Here is a 17,337-nt window from a genome sequence, read left to right as displayed (position 1 = left end):
AACCATTTGTTAAAAACACAAAAGTATTTTCTTGATGTTTTACATATTTCTAATGATCAGATTCCTTCTATACAGTATTTTTTTTCCTGCCTACTTCTTTTCAAGTTGAATCTCATTGTCTTCAAGCTCATTTTTCTTTGGTGGACTTAATCTTACTAAATTATTGGATTATTGTCTCACAAATCTGCTTCACTTTTTTGAAGGAGTTAATAAACATGTAGATAAAGGTGAACTGATAGATGTAGTGTACTTGGATTTTCAGAAGGCGTTTGACAAAGTTCCTCATGAGAGGCTTCTAGGAAAAGTAAAAAGTCATGGGATAGGTTGCGATTTGAGGATTACAAACTGGCTAAAAGACAAGAACAGATTAGGATTAAATGGACTATTTTCTCAGGGGAGGGGATTGGGCAGTGGAGTGCCTCAGGGATCTGTATTGTGACCCGTGCTTTTCAATATATTTATAAATGATCTGTAAAGGAATACAACGAGTGAGGTAATCAAATCTGCAGATGATACAAAACTATTCAGAGTAGTTAAAATACAAGCGGATTGTGATAAATTGTAGGAAGACCTTGTGAGACTGGAAAATTGGGCATCCAAATGGCAGATGGAATTTAATGTTGATGCATGCAAGGTGATGCATGTAGGAAAAATAACCCATGCTATAGTTACACAATGTTAGGATCCATATAAGGAGCTACCATCCACGAAAGAGTTCTAGATGTCATAGTGGATAACACATTGAAATCATGTGTTCAGTGTGCTGCGGCAGTCAAAAAAGCTAACAGAATGTTGGGAATTATTAGAAAGGGAATGGTGAATAAAACGGAAAATGTCATAATGCCTCTGTATAGCTCCATGGTGAGACCACACCTTGAATACTGTGTACAATTCTGGTCGCCGCATCTCAAAAAAGATATAGTTGCAATGGAGAAGGTACAGAGAAGGGTGACCAAAATGATAAATGGGATGGAACAACTCCCCTATGAGGAAAGACTAAAGAGGTTAGGACTTTTCAGCTTGGAGAAGAGGCGGCTGAGGGGGTATATGATAGAGGTGTTTAAAATCATGAGAGGTCTAGAATGGGTAAATATGAATCGGTTATTTACTCTTTCAGATAATAGAAAGACTAGAGGGCACTCCATGAAGTTAGCATGTGGCACATTTAAAACTAATCGGAGAAAGTTCTTTTTCACTCAACGCATAATTAAACTCTGTAATTTGTTGCCAGGGGATGTGGTTAGTGCAGTTAGTTTAGCTAGCTTTAAAAAAGGTTTGATAGGTTCTTGGAGGAGAAGTCCATTACCAGCTATTAATTAAGTTAACTTAGAAAATAGCCACTGCTTTTACTAGCAACGTAACATGGGATAGACTTCATTTTTGGGTATTTGCCAGGTTCTTATGGCCTGGATTGGCTACTGTTGGAGACAGGATACTGGGCTTGCTGGACCCTTGGTCTGACCCAGTATGGCATGTCCGTATGTTCTTATCTTCTTAACTATGTTTGTTTTCATGTTAACTGCTTGCAAAATAAGATAAGAGGTCTATAAATGTTTAATTAAAAATAAATAAATGAATAAATAAAATGGTCAGTATTCTCAGTGGAAAAAGGTATACAGTAGAGTGCCTCAGAAATTTGTTCTTTGACCGGTGCTTTTCAATATATTTGTAAATGATCTGGAAAGGGATATGTCAATTAATGTGATCAAATTTGCAGATGACACAAAATTATTCAGACTAGCTAGATTACATGTGGATTGTGATAAATTGCAGGAGGACCTTGTGCAATTACTAGCAAAAGTAACATGGGATAGACTTAGTTTTTGGGTACTTGCCAAGTTCTTATGGCCTGGATTGGCCACTGTTGGAAACAGGATGCTGGGCTTGATGGACTCTTGGTCTGACCCAGTATGGCATGTTTTCTGTTCTTATGTTCTTAAATTCAGGAACTGAAATTATAGAGCATTGTACTATTTTAGTTATGTTTACTTCTGAGCACATTAGAAAGGTTATGCAATTATATTTCATCGATATATATTCTATGTTTTACAGTCAAACTGTAAAATCCCTCAAGAAAAAAGGAGGGATTTCTTAGCTTTGAGGCAGGATACTTTTGCATTGGGAGCCAGATTCATTTTACCTTACCCATGTAAATGCATTGTCATCCCAACGAACTGCCATTTTGATGTACAGCAATGCCAATCAATTCCATGCATCAAAATAGTGCCATCAGCTGGGGTAAATGTGCCAGAGTTAAATAACTCCATCATGACACCAGCAGATGCTGTCATTGGCATTTAAAAGCTGAAGAAAGAAGAGAACCAAGAAGAGGACTTCACAGGCTTGGGCTCTGAGGCCCTGGGTTTGACTCAGGCCCAGACTCCTAGCATTAGGATCTGACTTCTGGGTCAAGTTGAAGCATTACGCCTGGGCTCAGGCTCAGGCCTAGGCCGAGGAACAGGGCTTCTATGAAGGGTCACAGAATTGGGCCTGGGTCTGGGTTGATACCCGAGTGTCAGGACCCAGTCTTCAGGTCGAGTCAAGGCATCAGGCCTGGGTCCAGGTCCCTGGGTCCAGGCCTCCCAGGTGGGTCACAGCATTAGGCCTGTGTCCAGCCCGAGGCCCCAGCAACAGGACCCGTCCTTCATTGTATTTCCTGACAGATCAGTGAAATCGTTTTCATTCTTTTAAAATTTCAAGGGTTTCAGCTGAGCCTCTGATGTAAACAAATGCCTCCGCTGAGACCCCCATCATCATGCTCAGGCCTAGGCCATGGACCCTGCTTTGGTCCTTGGCCTATACCATAGGCGAGGCTCTGGTTTCAGCTATACCTAGGCCCATTGCTTTGGTTTAAAATGAAATGGACAAATATGGTTTGTTTCATTCAAGAGAGTCCCCAATTTGGTATGGAATCCCTCCCCTGATTGAAACAAATTAGCCTTATTTGTCAAATTTTGCACTTTTGTTTTAAATGAATGCACATTCCTAATGTTATTATGTTCCTAAACTGGGACCCTGGCAGGCATCCTGCCACCTCTCCTCCCCCAGGTATGATCAACCCTCTGGCCCAGAACCCTCTCCCAATCCCTTTATTATGTGAACCAGAAAGTAGATATCACCACACCGTCACTTGCCCTCCCTTTTCCCTCCATCCCTGCCTCCCTCCAAAAAATGTGACATCTAATGCCTCCAAAACCACCAATTCCCTCTGGCAGCTGATGTTCTCCCACCTACCTACCCAATACCTTAACAAAGAAGCCCACTAAAGACATTGGTTTGGAGAGTGTCATATGCAGGGTGGGGCTAGGTATAAACTATAGTCATAATAATTACTTATGTGGCTATAAAGTAGCCAGATAAGTGTATAAATGTGGCACATAATTTGTTTAGAGTGATAACTCTAGAGTTACCCTTCTAAATAGCTTTTAATGATGGACCTCAGATTATATAATGTAATAGTATAGAGAAAGTGGTGTATAATATACCCTCAATAGATGTACACAGCTGTCTCCGATGCAAGCAAGACTCCTATGTTTTCAATGTGTTCCACAGCAGCAGGATACCACACACAATAATAGATGTGACATGTGTACAGTTCAGCTACATTAGAACACACTGAAAGCTGTAGCTACAGGTGTACTTCTCTCACACTCTATGCTTGCATTGCAGAAGTGAAGCTAGGGCTATTTGGCCTCAGAAGATAGATACTGGGAACAATATGTGAGTCCCACCATGCATTTGCCAAGGAAAGGTGTTTTTTCTTGGGCTGGCAAGTCACATCCAAATAGCAGCTTACGGCAGGGGGGAATGAAGAAAGGTGGATCTATATTCAGGCAACAATCAACAAGGACTGAATTACATAGTCTGAATAAACAGATAAGCATGGGTGTAGCTTGCTTATTGCGGTGGTTAATACTCCTAACTAAATTAAGCTATTTCACTTGGATGCAGGTCCAACAATGCTTTCTACATTAATGGCGGAGGTGGAAGGGAAATAGAATAAAAAAAGGTTACTAAGAGCCAATAGAAACAGATAAGTATGTAAGAGAAAAAAAGTGTGAAAGCTTGCTGGGCAGACTGGATGGGCCATTTGGTCTTCTTCTGCAGTCATTTCTATGTTTCTATGTTTCTATGTCCAAGTCCATAATGGTTATCACATTGTTGATTTCCCTATGCTTTCCTTGAACATGGATGATGTCGTACCACTGCTGTTTTGTGTTGTAACTGCCATTCTGTGCCCCTATGCTTTTTTTGGAGCTCTGATGCAATTGTACCATTACAGTTTTGGACTGTAATTGCCACTATTAATATTATTCAAGTGTACTTAATTTCTGTACCCTAAGAGTCATGATGTTGAAGCTTCAAGGGGGCAAGATGCATAGTAGATGCCTGGAATGCCTTTTCATAGGAAGTGGTGGAGACAAAAATAGTAGAAGAATTAGAAAATGCATAGGATAAAAAGGATGCAAAACACATACTTTTACGAAATGCAGAATGAGTGACCACAACTAGAACAAAAATAAGCAGACAAAAACTGAACTGGAAAATCCATTAAATCAGATTCTGTATGCAATGCAATATTGGACAAACAGAAAATAATTTCCTCCTGTATTATGCAAAGTACAAAGATATCAGAGATGCACATTTCCCAAAGCTGACAGAGAAAAAAAGCAAAGACTTCCATAAAAAAAATAAAATGTGCAGGAAATGCACTGTGAATACTTGGGGACGGGGAGCAGGAGAGAAAGACAGGAGAAACAGCAGCAATAGCAGTAAAATTATGTTGTTTTCTGCTACCAAGCCAGAAATGTCATCTGACCAAGGCAATATGTACCAACACCAAAATCTGGGAATTGTTCTTGTCATTGTCCTTTCTCTACCTTGTAATTTTCTCTTACTGTTATCATTATTTTGTAAAAAAAATTTCATTTTGTTTTAACCTGTTTTTGTATCACTTTGGCCATACATGCAGACGTCGTCATGACAATAAATTTATCTGAATCTGTTCTGCTCTGTACATGCTAGGCTCACTCACCTCTCCTTCTGTTCCCTACACACTGAAAGGGAGAGGCTGGAGCAGGAAGATGATGATAGATAATGGGTATTTGGGGCACAAGTCGATCGACTCATGGAGCAGTGAGTGTGTGTGAAGCTACAGGTGCCACCCCCAAAATTGCAGTGCTGTAGGTGTAGGCAGTTGCCCAGTCTGCCTAATGGAAGAGCTGGCTCTATGTCAGAAGCACAAGGAGGAGGAGGTCCTGATGGGATCAGCAGCAGGAGGCATCTCAGATTCAGCCTAGCAGTGACAGCAGGAGGTCTCATGTTGGCCTCAATGTAGGAACAGCCTGAACCCATTCTGTTCTTTGTAAAACATGATTATTTCTCTGTGAAATGAACTTCAGTCAATCGAAATATGTATTCATTAGTTTTACTCACAAAGTGGTAAGTAGATAAAGGAGGGGATCACGATTGTCTCATAACCTAGTATCTTAAACCATGTGTTTGCATAAGGAAGGTGATAACGTGTAGCATGCTTTGTTTTATTCACTTGTGCAGTTTTTAATTTGAAAAAAGCACAAGGCACAAAATATGCCAGCAGTAGTATTAAATCATCAGTCAACAATTGCTACCCTAAATCTCTTTCCTGTGTTTATACACAGCACAACTTATTTGACACATTTCACATAGAAATATTGCCCCAGAGCCATGTCTAAAGGAAGAGTGCTGGGATCCCTTGAATCTGGCAGACGGCATCATGACATCATAAATTAATGGGAAGGTGAAGACCAGCAGGACAGAAGCTTTTTATTTTATTGTTTTAATGTAAAATAACTCAGTCATGATTAGAGACATTCCTTACCTGATTTGGAGTCCATTTCATTTTTTCTTTAATTCGTGTTAATTCTTATGAGCCAAGGTTTATTCTTCTAGAATTTATTTTTTTTAAAATAGTGAAAAGGCATGGGACGAAGCAAAATTTGTTTCAAATAAAAAGAAGACTGTTAGCAACTGTCTTATTCTTTGATCCGTTTTTATGACAAAAATGCTAGGATAATTCACTTTTGCTATGATATTTTCTGGTACAGCATACACTCTGGAGTATCTAATAACTTGATCATACTGATTTAATCCTGCGGTACAATATGTGACATTTCGTATAAAGAAAATGAAAAATATTGTTGTGGTATTGTAGCTCTAGTGGGAAATTCATTGTGCTAGTTTGTATACTATTTGTTGACCTTAAAAACAAAGAAATATTTTTAAAAACCCTTCATACTTAACAGATATTATTAGCTTGTAAGATGGTGTAGGTATATTGTTAAATTTAAAAAAATGAACAATTTATTTATAATTCAATATTTCAAAATATTACATGTACATTGCATTACACTAACATTCATAACATGTGATGTATGAAGTACAGTTCTTTTTCATTTCTGTATATCAGAACATGGATACATGAATCATACAGTTTTGGAAACCATTTATCATAATAACTCATGCTGATTGGTGGCAAGACACTGCACTGACAACAGGCAAGCTTTTATTCAAAAGGTGGATCAGAGCTTTTAGGGTCTATAGTGATTCATCACAAAGTAGAAATAGACAGTGGAAATGATGTACTTGGGCTATTTAAGGATTGGGGGATAGACAGATCCTCTCTGAAAGAACCATTTGTGCAGCCTGGGCAAATGAGTTACTTATTGATTCAGTACTGGCATAGGTCCAGATTATGCAGGACCTGCATTGTTTTTGGCTACTCTTTCATTCAGAAAATATCCTGCAAAGACATGAGTATTTCTAATCACTGTTGCTGTTTTTAAAGGCATATACTTGCTATTCTCTTCAAAACACATTTTTTGCCAAATATTTGCATTTTGAAAAGTACAATAAACACTGTATATTGGTTGTCTATGCTGTTGAGGGGCATATTTAAGGAAAGGGCTTAGCCAGCTCTTTGCATAACTTATAAAGGCTGATTTACAAAGAATCAATGGTGGCACTAAGGGGTTAGTGCTGGCATTTATACTGGTAGCTATGTACAAAGCAGCACTAATGCCTAGTGTTTAACATGTATTTATTATTTACTAATCTACTTACATGGTTTATTTGTCTATCAAATATGTGTTCAAAGCGAGTAACAATGAAACAATTACAGTAAAATTACAATACAAGAAAATATTATCAGTTCATTCAACAAAATTAAATATTAGTCCAAACTATCACACATGCAATACATACATCATTCATACTTCTGGTTCTGAAACTAGTGCCATTACCTTCACAGCTACTACCAAACTAATTAAAGGCTGTTGCAAAATAAAAGCCTTTACCTGCTTTCTAAAAGCTAAATAATCAGTTTCTGCAGGGATAAAAATAGTGAGTTCATTCCATTGAATAGATGTTATATATCTAAAAGCCCTTCTAGTTCCACAAGGAGTACTTCTTTCAAAGATGGTTTATTTATTTTATTTATTTAGGGTTTTTCTATACCGGCATTCGTGGTTAGAAACCACATCATGCCGGTTTACATATAACATAGGGGGTGTGAACGAAATAACAGAACATAAACAAGTGCAGAGATAACTTGAAGTTACAATATAACAAGGATCATATAACTGGGGAGAGAATTAGAGAAAGATAACAGAGTAGTTAATATTAATAATTTACATAATATTGTGAAGTCTCTTATATGATGTTGCTGTTTAGATAATAATTCTCCTTGTGACATGCTTAACTGTCATTTTGGATAGTAGAAAGAAAGCCAATGCTTAAACTAGACCGCTCCCTTACCCTACAGTGACTTAAATGTGAAAATAATTTAAATGTATTTCTATGAGGCATGTGCATTTGTTTTTAATGACTTACACATCCAAACTAAAAATGGCCTTGAACAAAAATTCCTACAAATTGTGGGGTATTTTTGATTTGTTAAAAAAGGGAAAACAATGACCTCCCTGAGTCTCTCCAATCTTCTTCCACCTAACAAATACAACCCCAGGGCCTGGGCCTATCTTACTGAGCTGGGCCAGGCCCAGCAGAGCCTTGTGGAATCCTATCAACACTTCTTCCTGCCACATAAAGAAAAACCTGGGGTCTGGACCGACCTGAAAAGGCTGATCCAGGCACAGTTGGGGCCTCCAGAGCCCCTAAAGGCCCTTACTCCTGCCTTGTAAATAATGGGTAGGTCTGAGGACCTCCCTGACCTCTACTTATCCAATCTATGGGGGTTGTCAGCAAGGTCCAAAGGGCAAGGGTAATGTCATTTCACTCCTGCCTTCAGTCTCTATACTTTAAATATAGTGCCTGCAGCCCTGAGTTTGGTGACAGACTCAGGAATGGCCGGAGTCAATATGTTACCTATATCACTTTGTTGCTGACCTAGGGTACCAGTGCAATTTTTTAAGCAGAGAGTGTAAGAGTATCCCTTGTTCTTTGGACCTTGCAGAATCTCACAGCTGGGGTAAGTGAGGAATGGGGAACGGGGTGGGATCGAAATTTGCACAGGGTGGCCCTAGCTGGCCTAGGCTAAGACCAGCCAGGTAAACCCAGGTTCCAGGTTGTGTGGAAAAGGTAGAAGGACTCAGGGAGGCCATTTTATTTTTTGTTTTGTTTTGAGTTGGTTTTTTTGTTTTGGAGCAGTGGTTGATAAATGATTTTAAAAATAAAATAAAAGAAATGAAAAAAATAAAAGAAATGAAAAACAAAAAAAATAAAACCCCTCCATAAATGAACAAACCAAAATAAAATGTTTGACCTGTACATTCCTTTTTCCTATATGTAGCCAATGCAACTTGGCTAAACCAGATACATCCTATCCTGGATATTAGAGATGTGAATCGTGTCCTCGATCGTCTTAACGATCGATTTTTGCTGGGAGGGGGAGGGAATCATATTGTTTCCGTTTGGGTGTTTGAAGTATCGTGAAAATCGTGAAAATCGTGAGCCAGCACACTAAAACCCCCTAAAACCCACCCCTGACCCTTTAAATTAAATCCCCCACCCTCCCGAACCCCCCCCCAAATGCCTTAAATTACCTGGGGCTCCAGCGGTGGTCCGGAACGGCAGCGGTCCGGAACGGCCTCCTGCAATTGAATTGTGTTGTCTTCAGCCGGCGCCATTTTTCAAAATGGCGGCGCAAAATGGCGGCGGCCATAGACCAACACGATTCGACTACAGGAGGTCGTTCCGGACCCCCGCTGGACTTTTGGCAAGTCTTGTGGGGGTCAGGAGGCACCCCCAAGCTGGCCAAAAGTCCCTGGGGGTCCAGCGGGGGTCCGGAAAATGATCTCCTGCCGCAAATCGTTTTCCGTACGTAAAATGGCGCCGGCAGGAGATCGACTGCAGGAGGTCGTTCAGCAGCAGTCCGGAACCCCTGCTGAACGACCTCCTGCAGTCGATCTCCTGCCGGCGCCATTTTCCGTACGGAAAACGATTTGCGGCAGGAGATCGTTTTCCGGACCCCCGCTGGACACCCAGGGACTTTTGGCCAGCTTGGGGGGGCCTCCTGACCCCCACAAGACTTGCCAAAAGTCCAGCGGGGGTCCAGAACGACCACCTGCAGTCGAATTGTATTGGTCTATGGCCGCCGCCATTTTTCGCCGCCATTTTGAAAAATGGCGCTGGCTGAAGACAACACAATTCAATTGTAGGAGGCCATTCCGGACCGCTGCCGTTCCGGACCACTGCTGGACCCCCAGGTAATTTAAGGCATTTGGGGGGGGGGGTTCAGGAGGGTGGGGGATTTAATTTAAAGGGTTAGGGTGGGTTTTAGGGGGTTTTAGTGTGCCGGTTTTCCTGCCCTCCCCCTTCCCCCGATTTACGATTTTTTGACGATAAATCGGGGGAATTGGTATTGTATTGTGGCCCTAAAGATTTTTGACGATTTAAAATATATCGGACGATATTTTAAATCGTCAAAAAACGATTCACATCCCTACTGGATATTAGAGATGTGAATCGTGTCCTCGATCGTCTTAACAATCGATTTCGGCTGGGAGGGGGAGGGAATCGTATCGTCGCCGTTTGGGTGTTTAGATTATCGTGAAAAATCATTAAAATCGTGAACACACACTAAAACCCCCTAAAACCCACCCCCGACCCTATAAATTAAATCCCCCACCCTTCCGAACCCCCCCCCCCCCAAATGCCTTAAATTACCTGGGGGTCCAGCGGCACACTAAAACCCCCTAAAACCCACCCCCTGAACACTAAAACCCACCCCGACCCTTTAAATTAAATCCCCCACCCCAAATGCCTTAAATTACCTGGGGGTCCGTAGCGGTGGTCCGTAGCTTAAATTACCCCCGGGTCCGTAGCTAAATCGGGGAAAGGGGGAGAGCAGGAAATCCGGCACTGTAAATCGTGGTGTCTTCAGCCGGCGCCATTTTGCAAAATGGCCACCGCAAAATGGCGGTGGCCATAGACCAATACGATTCGACGCAGGAGGTCATTCCGGACCCCCGCTGGACTTTTGGCAAGTCTTGTGGGGGTCAGGAGGCCCCCCCAAGCTGGCCAAAAGTTCCTGGGGGTCCAGCGGGGGCCCCTGGAGCGATCTCCTGCCGCGAATCGTTTCCGTACGGAAAATGGCGCCGGCAGGAGATCGACTGCAGGAGGTCGTTCAGCGGCGGTCTGGAACCCTCGCTGAACGACCTCCTGCAGTCGATCTCCTGCCGGCGCCATTTTCCGTACGGAAACGATTTGCGGCAGGAGATCGCTCCAGGGGCCCCCGCTGGACCCCCAGGAACTTTTGGCCAGCTTGGGGGGGCCTCCTGACCCCCACAAGACTTGCCAAAAGTCCAGCAGGGGTCCGGAACGACCTCCTGCGTCGAATCGTATTGGTCTATGGCCGCCGCCATTTTGCGGCGGCCATTTTGCAAAATGGCGCCGGCTGAAGACACCACGATTTACAGTGCCGGATTTCCTGCTCTCCCCCTTCCCCCGATTTAGCTATGGACCCGGGGGTAATTTAAGCTACGGACCACCACTACGGACCCCCAGGTAATTTAAGGCATTTGGGGTGGAGGATTTAATTTAAAGGGTCGGGGTGGGTTTAGGGGGTTTTAGTGTGCCGCTGGACCCCCAGGTAATTTAAGGCATTTGGGGGGGTTCGGGAGGGAGGGGGATTTAATTTAAAGGGTCGGGGGTGGGTTTTAGGGGGTTTTAGTGTGCCGGTTTTCCTGCCCTCCCCCTTCCCCCGATTTACGATTTTTGACGATAAATCGGGGGAATTGGTATTGTATCGTGGCCCTAACGATTTTTGATGATTTAAAATATATCGGACGATATTTTAAATTGTCAAAAAACGATTCACATCCCTATTACAGCCAGCCTGCTACAAGAGGTGCCACAGCAAATATCATGTACAGGACATGAGTATATTTCATAGGGAGACTGACCAACATTGCATTCACATAATCTAATCCAGTGGTTCTCAAACTTGGCATAGGTAGGGCTGCTAACTGGCTCCAGATTTTAAGTACAGGCTGATCCAGTCCTGGTTTTATCCCATTGCATGTAGGGACTTGTAGTTCTGACTTCTTTTTGTATGTCCTTAGAAGAGCAACACTATAAGTCCTGCATGCAATGGGGTAAAGCCAGGACTGGATCAACCTGTCCTGAAAATCTGGAGCCAGTTGGAAACCTTAGTTCTGGGGGACCCCTGGCCAGTTGGGTTTTCAGAATATCCACAATGAATACTTATGAGATAAATTTGCTTGCAGAGCCCTCATAGAATGCAAATTTTATCTCATCATATTCATAGTGGATATCCTGAAAACCTGACTGGCTGCAGGTCCCCCAGAACAGATTTGGGAACCTCTGGTGTAATATACTCAATACTCCAAACCATCACACGCTTAATTAAATCTGCTATACTTAAATAAGGCCAAAGTAACAAAATTTGTTGCAAGTGAAAAAAACAAGTAGAAACTTTCAGACAAGTCTGTACATGCAGTGACCAGGCATCATTAATCACTAATCCTAAATCCTTTGTCTCATTTATGCTCTTTAATTAATTGAACTCATTCAATAATGTAACACTATGCAAAGTGCAAGAAATATCCATGCATATGCACAACTATTTCTGAATAATTCATTTTCAATCTATTCTTCCAAATTCTTTCATTATTTGTTCATAGTGCCCTAAAGTTTTCAATGCCTGTAAATATGACTCCCCATGTTATGCAAGTAGTATTCAATTATTTGATAGTTGATCCTCAAAAGATTAAATAGTTAAATATTGCCTGCATAAAGCTGACATTTAATATTATAATAAGCAATTTGCTATCCCAAATGTCTCCAGTTGAAGCATAATTGAAGAAAAAGTCATGAAAAGTGCTTGCCCCATGTTTCTTGAATTCAGATATTAACCTTTTCTCCACCACACTCCACCACACTGTAATACATTTTTCATTAGGTTTCTCCTCAGTCCACCTCCATCATCCTTATTAGGGATGTGAATCGTTTTTTGACGATTTAAAATATCGTCCGATATATTTTAAATCGTCAAAAACCGTTAGGGCCACGATACAATACCAATTCCCCCGATTTATCGTCAAAAAATCGTAAATCGGGGGAAGGGGAGGGCAGGAAAACCGGCACACTAAAACCCCCTAAAACCCACCCCCGACCCTTTAAATTAAATCCCCCACCCCCAAAAGCATTAAATTACCTGGGAGTCCTCCGTAGCGGCGGTCCGTGGCTAAATCGGGGGAAGGGGGAGAGCACGAAAACCGGCACACTAGATCGTGAGGTCTTCAGCCGGCGCCATTTTTCAAAATGGCCGCCGCAAAATGGCGGCGGCCATAGACGAAAACGAATCGACGCAAGAGGTCGTTCCGGACCCCCGCTGGACTTTTGGCAAGTCTTGTCGGGGTCAGGAGGCCCCCCCAAGCTGGCCAAAAGTTCCTGGGGGTCCAGTGGGGGTCAAGGAGCGATTTCCTGCCGCGAATCATTTTCCGTACGGAAAATGGCGCTGGCAGGAGATCGACTGCAGGAGGTCGTTCAGCGAGGTCCGGAAATCTCGCGAGGGTTCCGGACCTCGCTGAACGACCTCCTGCAGTCGATCTCCTGCCGGCGCCATTTTCCGTACGGAAAACGATTCGCGGCAGGAAATCGCTCCTTGACCCCCGCTGGACCCCCAGGAACTTTTGGCCAGCTTGGGGGGGCCTCCTGACCCCCACAAGACTTGCCAAAAGTCCAGCGGTGGTCCGGAACGACCTCTTGCGTCGAATCGTTTTCGTCTATGGCCGCCGCCATTTTGCGGCGGCCATTTTGAAAAATGGCGCCGGCTGAAGACCTCACGATCTAGTGTGCCGGTTTTCGTGCTCTCCCCCTTCCCCCGATTTAGCCACGGACCGCCTCAGAGGACTCCCAGGTAATTTAATGCATTTGGGGGGGGGGGGGTTCGGGAGGGTGGGGGATTTAATTTAAAGGGTCGGGGGTGGGTTTTTGGGGGTTTTAGTGTGCCGCTGGACCACCAGGTAATTTAAGGCATTTGGGGGGGGGGTTCGGGATGGGGGGGTTTAATTTAAAGGGTCGGGGGTGGGTTTTAGGGGGTTTTAGTGTGCCGGCTCATGATTTTAACGATTATGACAATACTTTACACACACAAACGGCAACAATACGATTCCCTCCCCCTCCCAGCCGAAATCGATCGTTAAAACGATCGAGGACATGATTCACATCTCTAATCCTTATCCCATGACCCTCTTTCAATAGTCTTCTTTCTGTTAAAAGAGGTCTGCCTCCTGTATATTGAAACCTTGTGGTTATTCAAATGTCTATCATATCTCCCCTATCCTGCCTTTCCTCTAAGGAATGTATGATTAGATCGTTAAGAGTGCCTCCATAAGCTTTATAACTAAGACAACTGACAATTTTAGTAGTCATCCTCTGAACCAACTCCATTCTGTTTATATCCTTTTGAAAGTGAGGTTTCCAAAATATACACAGTACTCCAAGTGAGGTCTCAGCAGAGACATATATAGGGGCAATATCACCTTTTTTCTACTCACCATTCCACTTTCTATGCAGCCAAGCATCTTTCTGGCTTTTGCCAACACCTTTTTGGCCACCGTATGATTACACCCAGATCCTGCTCTTGATTTGTGCATAGGAGAATGTCAGCCCTAAATTGTACCAACCCTTTGTGTTTTTGCAGCCCAAATGTATGACCTTGCATTTTTTATCATTAAATCTTAGCTTCCAGACTCCAGACCATTACAAAAAGATGACATTTGTACATTGTACTCTTGACCTAATTGATAGCAGCCAGGTAGGGAGTGCATAAAGCTAGGTTGAGAGCACATTGACAATTCTCATCTTTTTATAATGTTTATCACTCCAAATCACATTAAATCTTTACTGATATTAACTGCGCTGGTCATACCTTTGCCTATGCATGTAAAACTGCCCCTCAAAAACTAGCACACCACCAAAACCTCACCCTGATTACAGTGGTATAAAATGTAGACTATTATGTGTGCCTCCCAAAAGATGTGTGCTCGCTCTCTCTCCCCCTTCCCCCAAAATAGGATTTATGATATTTATCACAAATCCTGATTCAACAGTAATGTATAACACCAGGAAAAAGGATGTAATTAATTACATTCTTAAAACCCACAATAGCATGTGTTACAGTACGCACGTCTCATTTTAATTAACTCCCCCCAGTTGTGAACAATTTTTAAATTTGCATATACTTGTTGCAAATCATTATTTATCATGAGCAATAATGCCCTAACATGCGGGCTGATTTAGAAAAACGCGCGGGAGAGCGGACGAGCGCCTGCTCTCCCGGCGCGCGCACAGGCCACTCTCCTGGGCACGCGATTTAGGAGGGTGGCCTCTGCAAAATTAGGGCCCGCCGTAAAAGGAGGTGCTAGGGACACTAGCACATCCCTAGCGCCTCCTTTTGGACAGGAGCGTGGCTGTCAGCAGGTTTGATAGCCAACACTCAATTTTGCCGGTGTCAGTTCTCAAACCCGCTGACAGCCATGGGTTCAGAGAACAGACGCCAGCATAATTGAGCATCCGTCTTCCGAACCGTGGGCCACGGGCCGATTTTTAATTTTTTTTTTACTTTTGGGGCCTCTGACTTAATATCGCCATGATATTAAGTCGGAGGGTGCACAGAAAAGCAGTTTTTTCTGCTTTTCTGTGCACTTACCCGGTGCCGGCAGAAATTAACACCACCCTTTGGGCAGGCATTAGTTTCTGAAAGTAAAATGTGTGGTGGAATAACTAATAGATATTATTTATTTCTGAGACTAGATATTATTTATTTCTGAGTTAGCCATGTCTCTGGCTCTTCCTCCTCCCAGTTCATGTGCCCCTGTTTTATTGTAACTTTTGTTCACTTGTTCTCTCTTCGCCTATTTTTCATGTTGATGTAATGTTTTTGCACCATTGTTTCTTGTAAACCGATATGATATGATTGGTATCATGAATGTCGGTATAAAAAAGCCCTAAATAAATAAATAAATAAATAGGGCCATTAACATGCATTTGCATGTTGCAGGCGCTATTAGTTTCGGGGGGTTGGACATGCGTTTTCAACGCGCTATTACCCCTTACGCGCATCTAAATGCGGGTTAACAGTGCGCTCCACTGGAGCACACTCTACTGTATTGGCCTGATTATTTGATAAATGACCCTCATAGTTTGGCAATCTGTCTTATCGTATAGATGTTTATGTTGTTTATTCCAGGAAAGAAAATCTTTTGGCCTATAAATGCGAAAAAAAAAAGTAAGTGTCCACATGGGAAATGTCCCACTTCTATTGTATTGGTATAAGGCTACTATACTACTCAATCTTGGATATTTCTATCCCACATAAAAATTATAATTGGTGGTCTGGTGAAAACTGAATTCAATTTAAAGGATGTTCCAGTGTTTGAAAATTATAGATGTGATAGCTGAAGTTGGATGGGAAAAGCATGAAACATGTTATCTTGGTCTTACTGGATCTAATTACATCCATTAGATGCCAAGAATGCTCTTCATGGTAAGGTCATTTGTATGCTTTTTTTGATGCTTCAAAACAGGTACCCTCTGGATAATTATCTGGAACTGAGATCCTGGGACTGAGAGATAACATTTTCTTTTCTTTGTGATCTTAAAAATTGTCCAGAAATGGAGAAAACTAGAAAAGTGCAATAAGGTGTTGCTCTCCATAAATTTGCACAGTTACAATCAGTGAAGATTTAATGTGATTTGAAGTGATGAAATGTAAAAGAAAACTAGATTTGTACCATGTTCTCTCCATCTAGCTTGAGGCTCTCTCTACCTAGCTGCAATCAAGGTAGTAGAGAGTAAAGTGTAAAAATCTGCTCTTACTTTACCTTTAATGCTTCCAAATCACATTAAACCTTCACTAATTTTATTTAAGTTTGCTGTTCGTACTTCTGACTGTGCTTGTAATATTGTCACCCAAAGTCTGCCCCACCCCCACAAACATCACCCTGAGTTCACAATGCCCCTTCTTACAGTGGGATAAATATTTATTTATTTATTTATTTATTTATTTATTTATTTATTTGAAATTTTTGTATACCGACATTCGTTAGGAAAACATCACATCGGTTTCCATGAAACATAAAGTGGCCAACGGGGCTTAAAAATGAAACTGATAGAACTGGGTAGAGGGGAAGAGGGGGGAAAACAAAGGTAATACTGTACAAATTGATAAGCGTAATAAAATGATTAGATATACGCAATGAAACATTATATACAGGAGAATTATTTACAATAAAAATTAGGGAAGGGAGTTAGGAAGGGGGGGGGGGAGATCGGTGTGAGTATCTCTCTCTCTCTCTCTCTCTCCAGCAGCCTGGACTGCCATTTACAATAAAACCCTTTTTGGGCTGCTAATGCAACTGCGATAAATAACTCAGTGTGCGATGTGATAATGATATCCTTTGTTGCGGTAAACACCTATGCAATGTGGTATCAGGAAAATTAGCCTAACCATGCCCATTTTTTATTGCCGGTGTTATTTTTGCTATATTTATAGCAAAATGGTGAATCTAGGTTTTAGTTTTCCTAATAATTCCATTGATGTAAAACCCTGAACTTCCAGTTTACCAATGACATGAAAGAGATTTGAGCACTGAAGATTTTACGCACTGCAGAATTGCATTATCCTGTGCACCATTCAAAGCTTTTATTTAACAATATAATGTTTTGTATTTGCTTTATAGATCTAATATTGTGCAACATCTTTGAGCTCATCAAGATTTGTAAAAATGTTTAACTATCTTCAGTCCCCTGATGCAAACAACAAATCATGGCCAGTGTCAGGGTATCTCTGAATTCAAAGATGGATTCTACTCA

This window comes from Rhinatrema bivittatum, chromosome 5 (assembly GCF_901001135.1).
Source record: "Rhinatrema bivittatum chromosome 5, aRhiBiv1.1, whole genome shotgun sequence".
NCBI lineage: Eukaryota > Metazoa > Chordata > Amphibia > Gymnophiona > Rhinatrematidae > Rhinatrema > Rhinatrema bivittatum.
Note: the sequence above shows the minus strand (reverse complement) of the source record.